Source organism: Mixophyes fleayi, chromosome 6, assembly GCF_038048845.1.
Source record: "Mixophyes fleayi isolate aMixFle1 chromosome 6, aMixFle1.hap1, whole genome shotgun sequence".
In the NCBI taxonomy this organism is placed as follows: Eukaryota; Metazoa; Chordata; class Amphibia; order Anura; family Limnodynastidae; genus Mixophyes; species Mixophyes fleayi.
Genome location: NC_134407.1, coordinates 56,206,194 through 56,219,161, shown reverse-complemented (window position 1 = coordinate 56,219,161; position 12,968 = coordinate 56,206,194). Strand labels below are relative to the sequence as shown.

General features: G+C 39.8%; 1 protein-coding gene across 1 annotated transcript in view; it reads left to right on the top strand.

The window, feature by feature from the left end:
• The first annotated feature begins 16 nt into the window (after nt 1–16).
• The window catches only part of LRRC20 (leucine rich repeat containing 20), a 373,282-nt gene continuing 360,330 nt past the window's right edge, over nt 17–12,968 (top strand). Inside the window, exon 1 of the mRNA XM_075216594.1 lies at nt 17–115. The gene's annotated coding sequence lies outside the window, so the exon portion shown is untranslated. The remainder of the gene's footprint in view (nt 116–12,968) is intronic.

Here is a 12,968-nt window from a genome sequence, read left to right as displayed (position 1 = left end):
TCCGCCTCGGGAGTGTCCCCCTGTGATTGGACAGGGGGAGCGGCACCTGATGCAGCAGCTGTTCCTGCCCATTCAGTGTAAGAGAGAGTTCAAGTACAGACTGTGAGCTTTGCCGGTAAGTACATCCTCACTTACTACTTGTACTAAAACACGGCTATTATGTGGCAAATAATACCTACTGTGCAGAACAAACCACTGTATTCAGTAGTTTGTATGGAAACTCTGTGAACTACATGTATTCATTCATTCATTTAGTTATGTATTTATTTTTCTTACAAGTTATATGAAAAAAACGTGCCAAGCAAAACATGTCACTTCAGTCAGGAAATTGTTGCATGTAATCCACACATTTAAAAAATGTCATGTTTTGAAATGTCCAAATTATAGATTGTATGAATGCAAGAATTGGCAACAAATAAGAAAAATATACCCTGTATAAATAGTTGTATGTTCCGTTTTGTTTTGTTTTGTTTTGTTTTGTTATATTTATGTTGTAGATTTTCACTACTCATGCAGTTATCAGGTGGCAATACAGAGCTAATAGTGTAAATATACTCGGATTTGTTGACTAATATCAGAAACGTACTCTCTGTTAAGTATATTTATTGCCTAGCTGTAGGAATTCATGATTATTAGAAAATTGATTATTAAATATTTGTCTTAAAACCCTTGCAATCTTTCACTTTGCTTATGATGTTGAAATAATTTAGGACTTGAGTTTTTGACCAAATAAACTAACAATTCCTACCAATTTAAAGTCACCTAATATTGCGTTGGTACACCACATATGCCCAGTACCTATTGGTGTATTCAGTCTATCAATGTTTGGAATGTGCAGTACGGATGCAGCTCCATTCTTCCACAAGAGAGTACCTCAAGTACTATCTCAGGTGTTGTTCTGGAATTTGGTGGTGATGTTTTTCACTCCGATTTTCATGCTGACCACATGTTAAACAATGTTATTTGTGAAACATTAGCAAATTTAACTTTCTTTGTAACTGAAGTGCCTGCTAAGTGTGCCCTTACAGTCACCCCTCTTGCAAAGTCATTAAGGTCTCTTTTTTTGAATTCTCTTTATTTATAAAAATTTGAAAAGAACATATAAATCAAACAACCAAACAGCCATGGTAATGCAAAAGGTATTTCCAGTGGGGTACAAGTAACACAAATAACATAGATTAGACAGTTTAACAGAACAGGCCTTCAACAAAGGGAAGCATTTCAAGGGTGTCCAACTGCTTAGTACGTGGGAGAGCTATGGAGGGCCATGCGTGTAAGATCTCTTTTTTTGCTCAGGATTATGGGCATTGCTAACATATCTCCATGAAACTGCCACCTTGACGGACACCAAAGGCCATTTTAAGCAATAGTGAAGGGCTCTTTTTTTTTTTTATTGCCCCATTGCCTGTCAGCGCTTTTCTACTGATTCTTTTTCTAGTTTAACTGCTTGAGCATTGTGTATCTTCTTCCGCTCATGTTAGGAAGTCTCTACTACATAAAGAACATGCAAATTCCCTTGTCATCCAGGGGTGGTATGCAATGACACCAAAGGTGCTGACATCAGGAGGAAAGGTGGGCAATTGAAAAAAGAAAAGAAACAAAACAGTGTCTCTGGGCATAGGACAGGTTCACTTTATAACAAGAGAACATATTCTATAGTGTTTAGTAATCCTGTTGCTTCATAATCAAAGTATGATGTATTGCTGAAAAATTATTGATGTTAAATAAATCACAAATAAAAACTTTTAACATTAATTATTTAAAGCCAACCAGATTAATTCATGGATGAACAGAGCAATGCATTCTGGGATAAAGGGTCATGTTGGCAATAATGATTTACTTGGTTGAGCTAAATGTTGATGACTCTCCTTAGTACTTGACACACTTTTCTTTACAAATACTGACAAAATAACATATTACCTTTGCTGATAAAAATATCTAGGCTGACGTTGTGGGTAAAGGACTGTTTACTTATAAAAAATAATTTCTATATGCAAACCATTTGGTATTCTTTCAGGTGAACTTTAATGAAGGTAATTAATGTTTTTTATGCTGTTGTCAGTCTATTTGACACCAGTTATTGGTTTGATTAAGTTAATGGATATAATTGTTATACATAATGAAGGTGAATAAATTTGTTTAAGTGAGAAACCAGTTGGTCAGGTCTAGGAGTGTTTTAGTCTGTAAGCACACATAGGGTTGCACATGAATGGATTAATGATGCATGTACATACTCATCTTAAATGCATAATTTGCTGAAGTGCACTCCTTTAAAGTAAAATAATATGCCAGGCCTAGACAACCTTTGATTCTCCAGATGTTGCGAAACTACAATCCCCAGCATGGTTTGCCAGCCATTAGTGCCACAATCACACTGGGGAGAATGGGCGAATACCTGCTAGTATTTGACACTACAGGACAAAGAGGCAGGGAGTCTAACACAGGTTTGGTGTAAGCTGTATGATAATTGCAGGTAGTGGCCCTCAGAGCCAGTCGCTAGCGAGGTAGCTGGAATCGGAGAGTGTAGTGAACAAGCAGGGTCAGAACCAGGAGATCCAAATGAAGTCTATATTTGAAGCAAAAAGGTAGTTGTGGTAACCATCCTCAAACCATGAGATCCAAATGGAACCAGAATTTGTGGCAGAAAAATTGTCAGAGTAGCCGTGTTCAATCCAGGAGATCCAAACGGAACCACGTGCATCATATAATTGGTCAGGAACAAGCAAGGTCAGCAACAGAAAATCCAATATAAAAAGAAACCAGGGCTGAAAGTAACTAACAGGAAGCAGGAATAGACCCCAGAATTGATCCAGTACTCTGGCAATGGATCAGTGTCAGCGCTTGTCATAGATCGGCAGCCCAGAAGTATTTCTGGTAGTCAATTGAGGACATCCACCATTTCCGGATCCAGTTGCAGACCCTGGCCAGACACAAGGTATCTGAGAAACGGAACCTTTTCTTGTTGAAAGAGGCATTTTTCCAATTTACAATAGAGACAATATGATACCTTCCTGACCTTGTCACAGTGTGAATCCAAAATTTTAGAGAAAATTAGAATGCTGTCAAGTATACGACCAGTGAGTGGTATAAGAAGTCCCAGAAAATCTTGTTCACAAACCCCTGGAAGACTACCAGGCTGTTACTGAGACCAAGTAGAATTACCAAATGGTGGATTACGATGAGGTTATAAGTGCCACATAGATCTAACTTGGTAAAGATCTTAGCCACGCAAATATGGTCAAAACGTTCGGGGATAAAAAGCAAGGGGTAGGGATTCTTTTAAGCTATAGGATTAAGCCTATGGTAAACCATGCAAAGTCTTAGAAAACTGTCACTTTTTTAATGGAGAAGAAACCTGCTCCAGCTGGATAGGAAGACTTGTGAATGAAGCCATGTTTGAGATTCTCTGAGATGTATTTGAACATGGTATTCGCTAGAATGTGACCGGGCTTAGTGCAGTAGAGGCATAGGTTAAACCTCCTTTCTAGCTCTTCTTGCGAAAGGTGGGAACTACTCACTCAGCGGTTGTCGTGGCATTCAATGAGAACAGCCTTTCTCAGATGAACCGGGACAAACAATTTATTTATGGGTGTCTGAGCTGGAGCAATCTTCTGGAATTGGCGGAGAGCGGCCCCAAGATGGGTTAGACCAATATGAATGGAGGTCGAGGGAATAATAGGTTGCGGGTCAGGAGGCTGAGGATGGCATGCCATAAAGCTCCGAGACAGAGAGTCAGCTTTGGTATTCTTTGATCCTGGACGGTAAGTGATGAGGAAGTTGAACCGGGTGAAAAACAAAGCCCAGCGGGCCTGCCAGGGATTTAGAGTTCTTGTGGTCAGTGAAGATTGTTATGACATGGGTTGCACCTTCCAACCAATGCCACTGCTTTTCGAGAGCCCACTTGATGGCCAACAATTAGCGATTTCCAACATCATAGTTAATTTCAGCAGGCGAGAATTTCCAGGACAGATATGCACAAGGATGCAATTTTTTGCTATGTGGATCTCTTTGAGAGAGAATGGTGCCTTCTCCTACATCTGAAGCGTCCACTTTCACAATAGACGAGAGTTCTGGGTCTGGGTGCCTAAGAGCGGGTGCAGGCGTGAAAGCGGCTTTAAGGGCAGAAAAGCTCGCCAATGCCTCCGGAGACCAATTACCCGTTTTTGCACCCTTCCGGTTGAGAGCAGTGATAGGAGCCACCAGGGAAGAGAATGAGCGTATAAACCTCCGATAGTAATTGGCGAAGCCAAGGAACCTTTGAATTGCCTTGAGGTTAGTAGGGAGAACCCAGTCCTGGATTGCTTGGACTTTACTGGGGTCCATGGAGAAACCGAATGACGAAATAATACATCCTAGGAGGGTCACATAGGAGACCTCAAACTCGCAGGTAGGTGCAGGCGTCCCGGTTGTTGTCTAGGCATCCGGGCCACGGAGACCAGAAGTGATGTCCCGATTGTCGTAGCGATGGCTGAGACGCAAGAGACAAGGGTGGGGAATCGCGGCGGTGATCGCGGCCGCCACGGCTCCTGACAATAAGTGAAAGTAGCTAACAGAAATTTACGTCAGAAGGGATCCAATACTGTGTCACCACATTAGTGCTGTGGCTTGCCTTGTATAGACTGTGGTCAGAGATATTTCCAGTGGTCAGTGACATCACATTGACCGCAGATATGTCTTTTAAAAGTCCTTTTATGTTATTAGCCAATTAGCGAGCAGCGCCGGGAGCCAAAGGCGTCTGTCCTTGCTACTAAGGAAGAAAGCAGGAACAACCCCTGATAGATTGCAAGTTGATAGCTGGCAAAGTACGCAGGAACGTGTAGTTTTGCAATAAGTCGGATTTTGTTTTTGCACTGGGATCATTGCTAAGACAAAAAGTCTCATCTTTTGGGGTTTGAAGAGCATTTGTCCTCTTCATCATTAACACTGATCTTACTGTAATAGCGGGCATGTCACTGCAAGCCTAAATCTGTGCTCTATTAAGAGATGGAGAAGAGCATCCTGACAGCAAGTAGCCAATATATCTGCGCATCAAAATCATTTTTTCATAGCAACGCCATTTATAGCTCACTTTTGTACTGCCAACCTGCTTTGAAGTGAGTAGTATCTTGTATTCTAGTTAGTTATTCTCTCAACCACTTCAGCGAGTTGGAAGTTTATAAATAACTATAATTTATAGTTTATAGTTGAAACTATTATTTAACTCTTACTGCATGTATATAAACAACCATTAAATGAGACTGCATTCTCCCTTTGTGGACTGAGACTTTCAATCTGTTCAGTTTCTGGAATCTTGTTCTCTGTATACAGCATTCAAAAGCTATGTCAGTCTAACACAGTGTACAGCTATTGCAAAAACACTTTGCAGTTATGCATTGGAGAGGTAAACCATTTAATGTTTTTACCAATAACTATCCTATTGGAGAGTAGGCTGAAAAGGTGCAGAGGAGACACTAAAAAACAATATTAATAGTTGCCAGTAAATATATGTCTCTATGTGTAGTCATATTTGTACTCTACTTTTCAGGATTCCATTACTATTTTACCATCCAAATGTGTTAATTTGTGAAGCATACCTAGCTGCTAAGTATACAATTAAATTGAATTGGCTTCACAAATAGTCTAATTTTAAAGTGTTGGTGAATGTGCTGCTGTTCATGTGTGATCACATTCTGTTGAGTAGGCATCAATTCCTTTTGTTTAAAATAAGCTGAACCTGTGCAGTGTGGGACATGAGTAGTGATAATTCTTCTTTACAAGGCAAACAAAACACTATGACTTTACAAGCTACACAAAGAATTACAAACATGATGACAAATGCCAAATATTTCTCATTGAGTTTGTTGATAAGAGATTATAGACAGCTAGTTGTTAAATAATGTGATGCTGAAGCACTCACTTTAGCAAATGGGTATTTATTTCTGGTTTGACATATTATGCAATTACAAACTTACTGAGAAAATGTCTTGTTTTGTTCTTTACAGTTATATTATTGTTTATTTACAATTACATTCTATAGAAAACATTAGCACTTTGTCACGGGCACTAGGAGTTTTACCCAGAATTCACCAGGTGTAGCTACACTTACCAGAAGTGCGGACCTCTGGGTAGTGTGGTGAATCAGTGGAACTATACAGTAGAATAAAGGAAAGGAATGTCAATAGTATAAATGCTGAGTCTTGGCACCGTGGAACTGTGAGGGTACAGCAGTCTAGTAAACAGGATAAAATGAGGAAAGCGTCCAAGTGCTTTAGCACGCAGGTAGTATATAGCAGGCCAGTACTTAATAACTGGATAACGTTAGGCAAAGACCAATCAACAATATAGTAGAAGAGTCAGCGACTTGCAGCTACAATACAGAGGCACTTGTAGACTTTAGTCCAGCTAATAGGTACCATACAGAGTAGTAGCTATATCACTAGGAAACATGAATGGTCTACAGCTGGTAAGTTTCACCACGGATATGTAGAAAAGACTTGTCCAGCGCAGGTGTGTAACAGAATAGCGTGAGTGGTCTGCAATTGGCAAGTTGTACCACTGATGTAAAGGGAAGACTTGTCCAGGCGCAGGCATGGAACGGAGTAACGTGAGTGGTCTGCAATAGGCAAGTTGTACCACTGATGTGAAGGGAAGACTTGTCCGGGTGCAGGCGTGGAACAGAGTAACGTGAGTGGTCTGCAATAGGCAAGTTGTACCACTGATGTGAAGGGAAGACTTGTCCGTGTGCAGGCGTGGAACGGAGTAACGTGAGTGGTCTGCAATAGGCAAGTTGTACCACTGATGTGAAGGGAAGACTTGTCCGGGTGCAGGCATGTAACGGAGCAACGTGAGTGGTCTGCAATAGGCAATTTGTACCACTGATGTGAAGGGAAGACTTGTCCGTGTGCAGGCGTGGAACGGAGTAACGTGAGTGGTCTGCAATAGGCAAGTTGTACCACTGATGTGAAGGGAAGACTTGTCCGGGTGCAGGCATGTAACGGAGCAACGTGAGTGGTCTGCAATAGGCAAGTTGTACCACTGATGTATAGAGGAGACTTGTCCAGGAGCAGGCAGGTAACAGAGGTAGCGAGAGTAGTCTGCAGCAGGTAAGTTCTACTACCGATGTGGAGAGGAGACTTGTCCAGAGCAAACGGATAACACGAGCAGAAACAGGAAACACCTCAGAGTCTCAAGGAATGAGAACCAAGAACAGGCAAAGGTAATAGGGCAACAGGTGCCTTAAGTACTGAGAGGTGATTAATCAATGAGACTAGAGGCGAGGTATTAACAGTTCAGGGTTTCTGCACATGCGCAATCTTAGTCAAGATGGCGGACGGCCGCGGCTCAGGAGAGGCGCCGGCAGGAGCGAGAGAGACCCATGTCCCAACCTAGAAGCACTAGCAGTCCGGTGAGTGACACACTTTCACTGGATTCTTATTATAATGCATGGTAGTTAAAGAGAACCTGTCATCAGGTCTTGAATCCCCATATTATTTATACATTGCATAGTGCCTTATGCATTATTCTTGTTTAAAATAAAAACAAATCTGTGTTCTGGTGTTTTGCTTGTTTGAGCGCTTCAAGGGTAGCCCATTTTGGCTCCCGAGTTGAGCAGCACAATGTGCTATGCTCTGTCCCGGGTAGCTCCCTCATAATCTAGATTGAAAGGTGTGGTATTGCAACTGCACTCTCTGTAATATTAAAAAACATAAAGAGATTTGTGAATGTTGTCCAGTTTATTAAACAACTAATTAAAACATATACAAAATATTGAATATGAGTTTATATAATATACAGTATAAATTATAATACAATCCTTTTACATAAATTTTGACTACATATGTTGTATTAACAAACTTACAATGCTTCAGAAAGTGATGTCAATTTATGTCTCAAGATATTAATTATTTAGCTGGCTCACTATATCACATATGAGTCAATACAGCAAAACATCTAAAATTCAGCCGCATTAATGATATCGCTCTCCAGATGGCCTTTCATGAGATTCAATACACACACTTCCCAGATGAACTAATATCTTTGTTCCTCCGTGTGTTGTATTGTACATGCACAGTCTACCTTTAATGTGTGAAATAACACCTGGCAAGTCATCAATGGTTAAGTTATTGTAGAGCGATAACCCTTATCGGGTAGATGTTATTGAGCTCCTTGTGGTTATTGTACAACCCCAACAATCCGAAAACTGTGAAGTCCCGAAGTGTCAGCAGGATACTGAGGAATGGTTCTACTCACATATGATGCTCCGTATTCATAGCTGATCAGCAGCTTCCTGATGCACCCGCTGTCTCAGTAAGTAGTGTTCGTCCCTTCAGCTTGATGTATAAACAATGACCGGACCGCATTCGCAGTTTTAGTTTACTTAATGGCTAGATGATTAGTGTTTTTACCTTGATAGTCACTAAGATTTGTAACGATTTTCCAATAGAATATGAGCTCAAACGCATATGTTGGTTGTGTCTAATCACTCAGACTTACGCGTTTCATTGCAAGCCAGCAATTTCCTCAGACATGAATATTCATATGCTCCCTCATAATGTCACAGCTCCCCTACTTTGTGACCACTAGAGTGTTTCATGCCGTCATTTTAAAGAATTGGGAGAGTATGAAAGTAATAATTACCATTTTTTTTTTAAGCTGGCATATAGAACAAATGAATGCAGATAGATGATAAAATAAGGTACACCCTGTGCTTTTGAAATTCATTCCAGTGTACTATGTAAGCTCTCATGAGCAGGGCCCTCTTTCCTTGTGGGCTTCTTCTACTTTTCCATTACCCTCTGTACCTCTTGCCCTGTTCTCGCTGATTTCTACCTTCTCTTTCACTATCTGTCCCAGAAATAATCTGATTTGCTTTACCCTGTCACCTCTGTTTGTATATATTTTTGTATCATGTTGTGTCTTGGTTCTCTGTTTTCTGTATATGTAATGTACGGAGCTGCGGACCCTTTGTGGTGCCTTATACGTCAAAGATAATAATAATAATAATAATAAATATATATCCACAAATCCAGGCCCACCCTTAGCCCTGTGTTTTGCAAGTCCCTGAAGTGAAACGTCTGTTAATACATAAAGATATATTTCATATAAAAAATATTGTAACACAAAGAGGCAACAAACACTGATTCGCAGCACAGACTGTGTTAATGCTCAAAGAGGAGAGTGTAAGTTAAAAGGAAAGTTCACATTTATTGTTTTTTTTTTTTTGTTATGTGGAATTTTACAGTATGTTTTATGCTTGATTGTCCTGATGAGTTAATGCTTCTGTAGTCTGAAGCTTCGACCTGTGCAGTATTCTATTTTATTTCTATACATAGAGGATTACTTGTAACTTTCTTGCTTTCTGGGTTTCATGCTAAACAAAATATTTTTACAAAACTCAGTTTGTGAATTTTGTGCATTGAGTTGAATAAAATGTAACCTGGTCCGTTTGAGTGGTTTATCCGTTTTGGTTTCCTTTTTCTTTTTGGCCTGTGTACATTGAAAGTACATACTGTGATTGCAGGTTGCTGTTTTCTTTTTTATTTTCCAAAAGAAAATCTAATCAATCCATTTCAAGAAACAGATGGCAACTGCCAGTAACAACTGTACTATCCAGTTGTCTAATTGTAAATACAGGGTAGCATTGTTTTATACTGTATTTAATAATGTTGAATCTGACTTAACTGGAGATGTAGCATCTGTAGGACAGTGGCATTTGGTGAGATTAAATCCCTGATTAAGTTTAGGTTGCAGTTTTACGTGCCAAACATAAAGAGAAAAAAATTATATGTGTATTTTGAGTTGCATATATCTTTAAGATTTTAGTGAATCTTGATGAGGTTGTCATCATCAAGTTGATGATGACACAGAAATTTAATCTGACTGGATAAAAATTAGTTAAGGCTATACACACTCTGTTAAGGTAGTTACACTATGTGAGTTTGAATAGGGATTTTGCTCAAATGAGTTTTCTACTTTGTGGGAGCAAAAATTATTCAAATAATTACCCTATTGCCAAATGATTTAGACCACAAGAGTATCTTATATTGTGATTTGCCTATTCAGTATGACCTCTGAATGTCTTGGTGATCTGTGTATATGGAATAATTGATTGATAATTTTGTTGTTCTGTGGATGTGAGGAATGGGAGGACCAAAGCATTTGTGTACACCACTGGAGGATATATATTTGATGTGCTTTCTGTTTGGAATTTAGGTTTTATGTGAGATACTTGGTCACAAACAATGTTTTGTGGATTTAAGTCAAGATTAGTTTATTGTTAATACTAATTATTATTAATGTAAACTTTCTATAATATAATATAAATGATTTGGAGAATGAGTCTCTGGCTTTTTTTTTTTTTAATAATAAGCACCCTAGCTGCGGAGATGGAATAAAGTTAATAGAGCTAATAGGGTCCTATAAAGTAAATACAGATTAGACGATCACATTCTGGAAACACAAGTGCTTTTAATTTTACCAATTATTCATTTAGCCTTTATTTCGACATATTTGCTACACAACTTGTTTAAAGGATGTGCTGGTCTAATATGTATTTTTGTATGTGAACATCTGCAACTAATTGATCATTTTATACCACAAGATATTACCTGTATTGGGGTTCATTCACATACTGCATGAAAATACAGCAGGCATGTGAATAATTATTGATCACTCTGACAATGTACTTCCCCCATTCACCTATGATCCATGTGCTCAAACTGCACAGCGCACGTCAGCACTAATACGTGAATATCACATTGTTACAATTATGTAACAATGTGATATTCATGTGAAGTGAATGTCACATTGTTATAATTATGTGCCTCACTGGGTGTTGCCAATTATTTTGTTCTCTCAGAAAAAACACTATTGATGACATTCGTGACCTTATTCATAGGGCAAGAAGGATGTCTTGTTATGCCTCACTCTCTAAAATATTAAACGTAATTGAGTTTCAGGGTTTACTGGTTAAACAGCTATTGTCATTCAGTAATGCCATGTTGAGACATGTAAACATTACGCATTTGCATTATTTGCAACATTCTTTACAAAGTGTTTTCTGTCTTTCAGCAGTTGATATGCAAGTGATTAACTCACTTTATTTATTTTATAAATTGCACATAATGTACAAAATGTTTTACTTCTTGTCTTCTGCAACTAGCTGCACAGCATAATGTCTTGTTGTGCAGCATTCATGTAAAATGCAGGAGATGGGGTCATATCCTGACCCTACTCAGTGAATGGCGATAGCAGATGTAGTGGCATGACATCACTACCAATCTTCATTTAACACATCGAGTCTCTTGCTCTCCCTTACTTCATACCTCTTGGATGCTCAGAATGAGCCACCACCAGTGGCCTCCTCTCACTCTTGCTTGTTCCAATGCAGGAAGGAGAGATAGGTGACCTGTGGATCCAGCTGATATGGAACTACAAAAGCCCCTGGTCGGGGTATGGTTGTATGAGATGCTCAACAATGACAGTTCTTTCATCCATTGTAGTCCACATATAATACACAAGGGGTCCATAAGGCATGAAAAATGAGTTACAAATAAACTTGCCAACACCTCTACACAAAAAGGACAAAAATGGGGGAGGGGTGTAAGACACAATTTATACATTTGATATATTCATTTAGTACAGATTGATTTAATCAGTTTGCTATGGTAATCTATGTTTGTACTCAACACACTGCTATACCCAGCTGCTATAAAATACAGCATACTTCTATAAGTCGTGCGGGGTGAAGTGGAGGGACGTGTTAGTAGGGGGATAGAGGTGTGGGTAAGAGAGAAGGAAGGGTAGCCAGAGTCTTGGGGGTATATTTACTAAACCCTGGGTTTAAAAGAGTGGAGATGTTGCCTATAGCAACCAATTAGATACTATGTATCATTTTGTAGAATGTACTAAATAAATGATAACTAGAATCTGATTGGTTGCTATAGGCAACATCTGTACTTTTTAAACCTGCAGTTTAGTAAATGCACCCCTGGTGTTTGTGTTAGGTAGTCAAGTCAATATTAATTAGTGTGGGGCCTCATGATATTCAATCCAGGTGTTACAGAAATGTTTGGGGCAATCATGCAGTATGCTAGTAATGTGCTCAAGGCAGTACACTAGTCAGATTCTATTGATGGCTGCTGTGACTAGGGGTAACTCTGTTTTTCCAATTCGCTGCTACTAGGCAGTAGTTTGCACTAAATATATGTCTATAGATGCAAAAATTGGGGAGTGAGCACAAGGGAGTCAAATCTGGTAAGAACTTTGTCATGCTTAGTCCACTCGCTAAATGATTTATAGTTATACCAGTTGGTAGACAAATGACTGCCAGTGTACAATGCAGGAACACAAGCGTCCATATCACCACACCTGTCACAGAGTTTAAATCAAACCTTAAGAAAAAGAAAAAATTACATGTGACACCACAGGGGCGATCTATCTCCTACAATGTCACAAACAATATATTGGAGTCACGACTCAGACCCGCTGATTGCAGATAGGCGCCCCACTGTTACTTACCTGTTCATCACCGACGGCATCTCTCTGGACGGACGCCACGGCTCTCTATGCTATCTGCAGTATCCCGGTGCTGTGATATCCTCCATTCATCTTCTCTGTTTCCTGACTGTCTGCTAGAAAGTCTCGCTATCACTCTGCGCCTGATGCCCTGGTGCTTGTTTCCGCCACCGACAAGTTGCAGAATATCTCACCTCTATGTCATCCTGATTCTAGGAGCTTCCCAGCTAGACAGGACTTTCAGAGCTACCACAGGTGCACAAAGTATCTCACCTCTCAACCATCCAGATTCTAGGGCTTTCACACCCCACTGTTCCTCTCTTGTTTCTCCAGTCCCTGCATACTAGGTTCTCTTTCCAGGTTCGTTCGTGACCCTCTGTGAGGACCACGACCTGCGGTTTGGGAGCCACTAAGCACATACTCCCTTGCGGGAGGTGAACACCTCCCTCCGTTAGATTCTGCAGCTCTAGGAG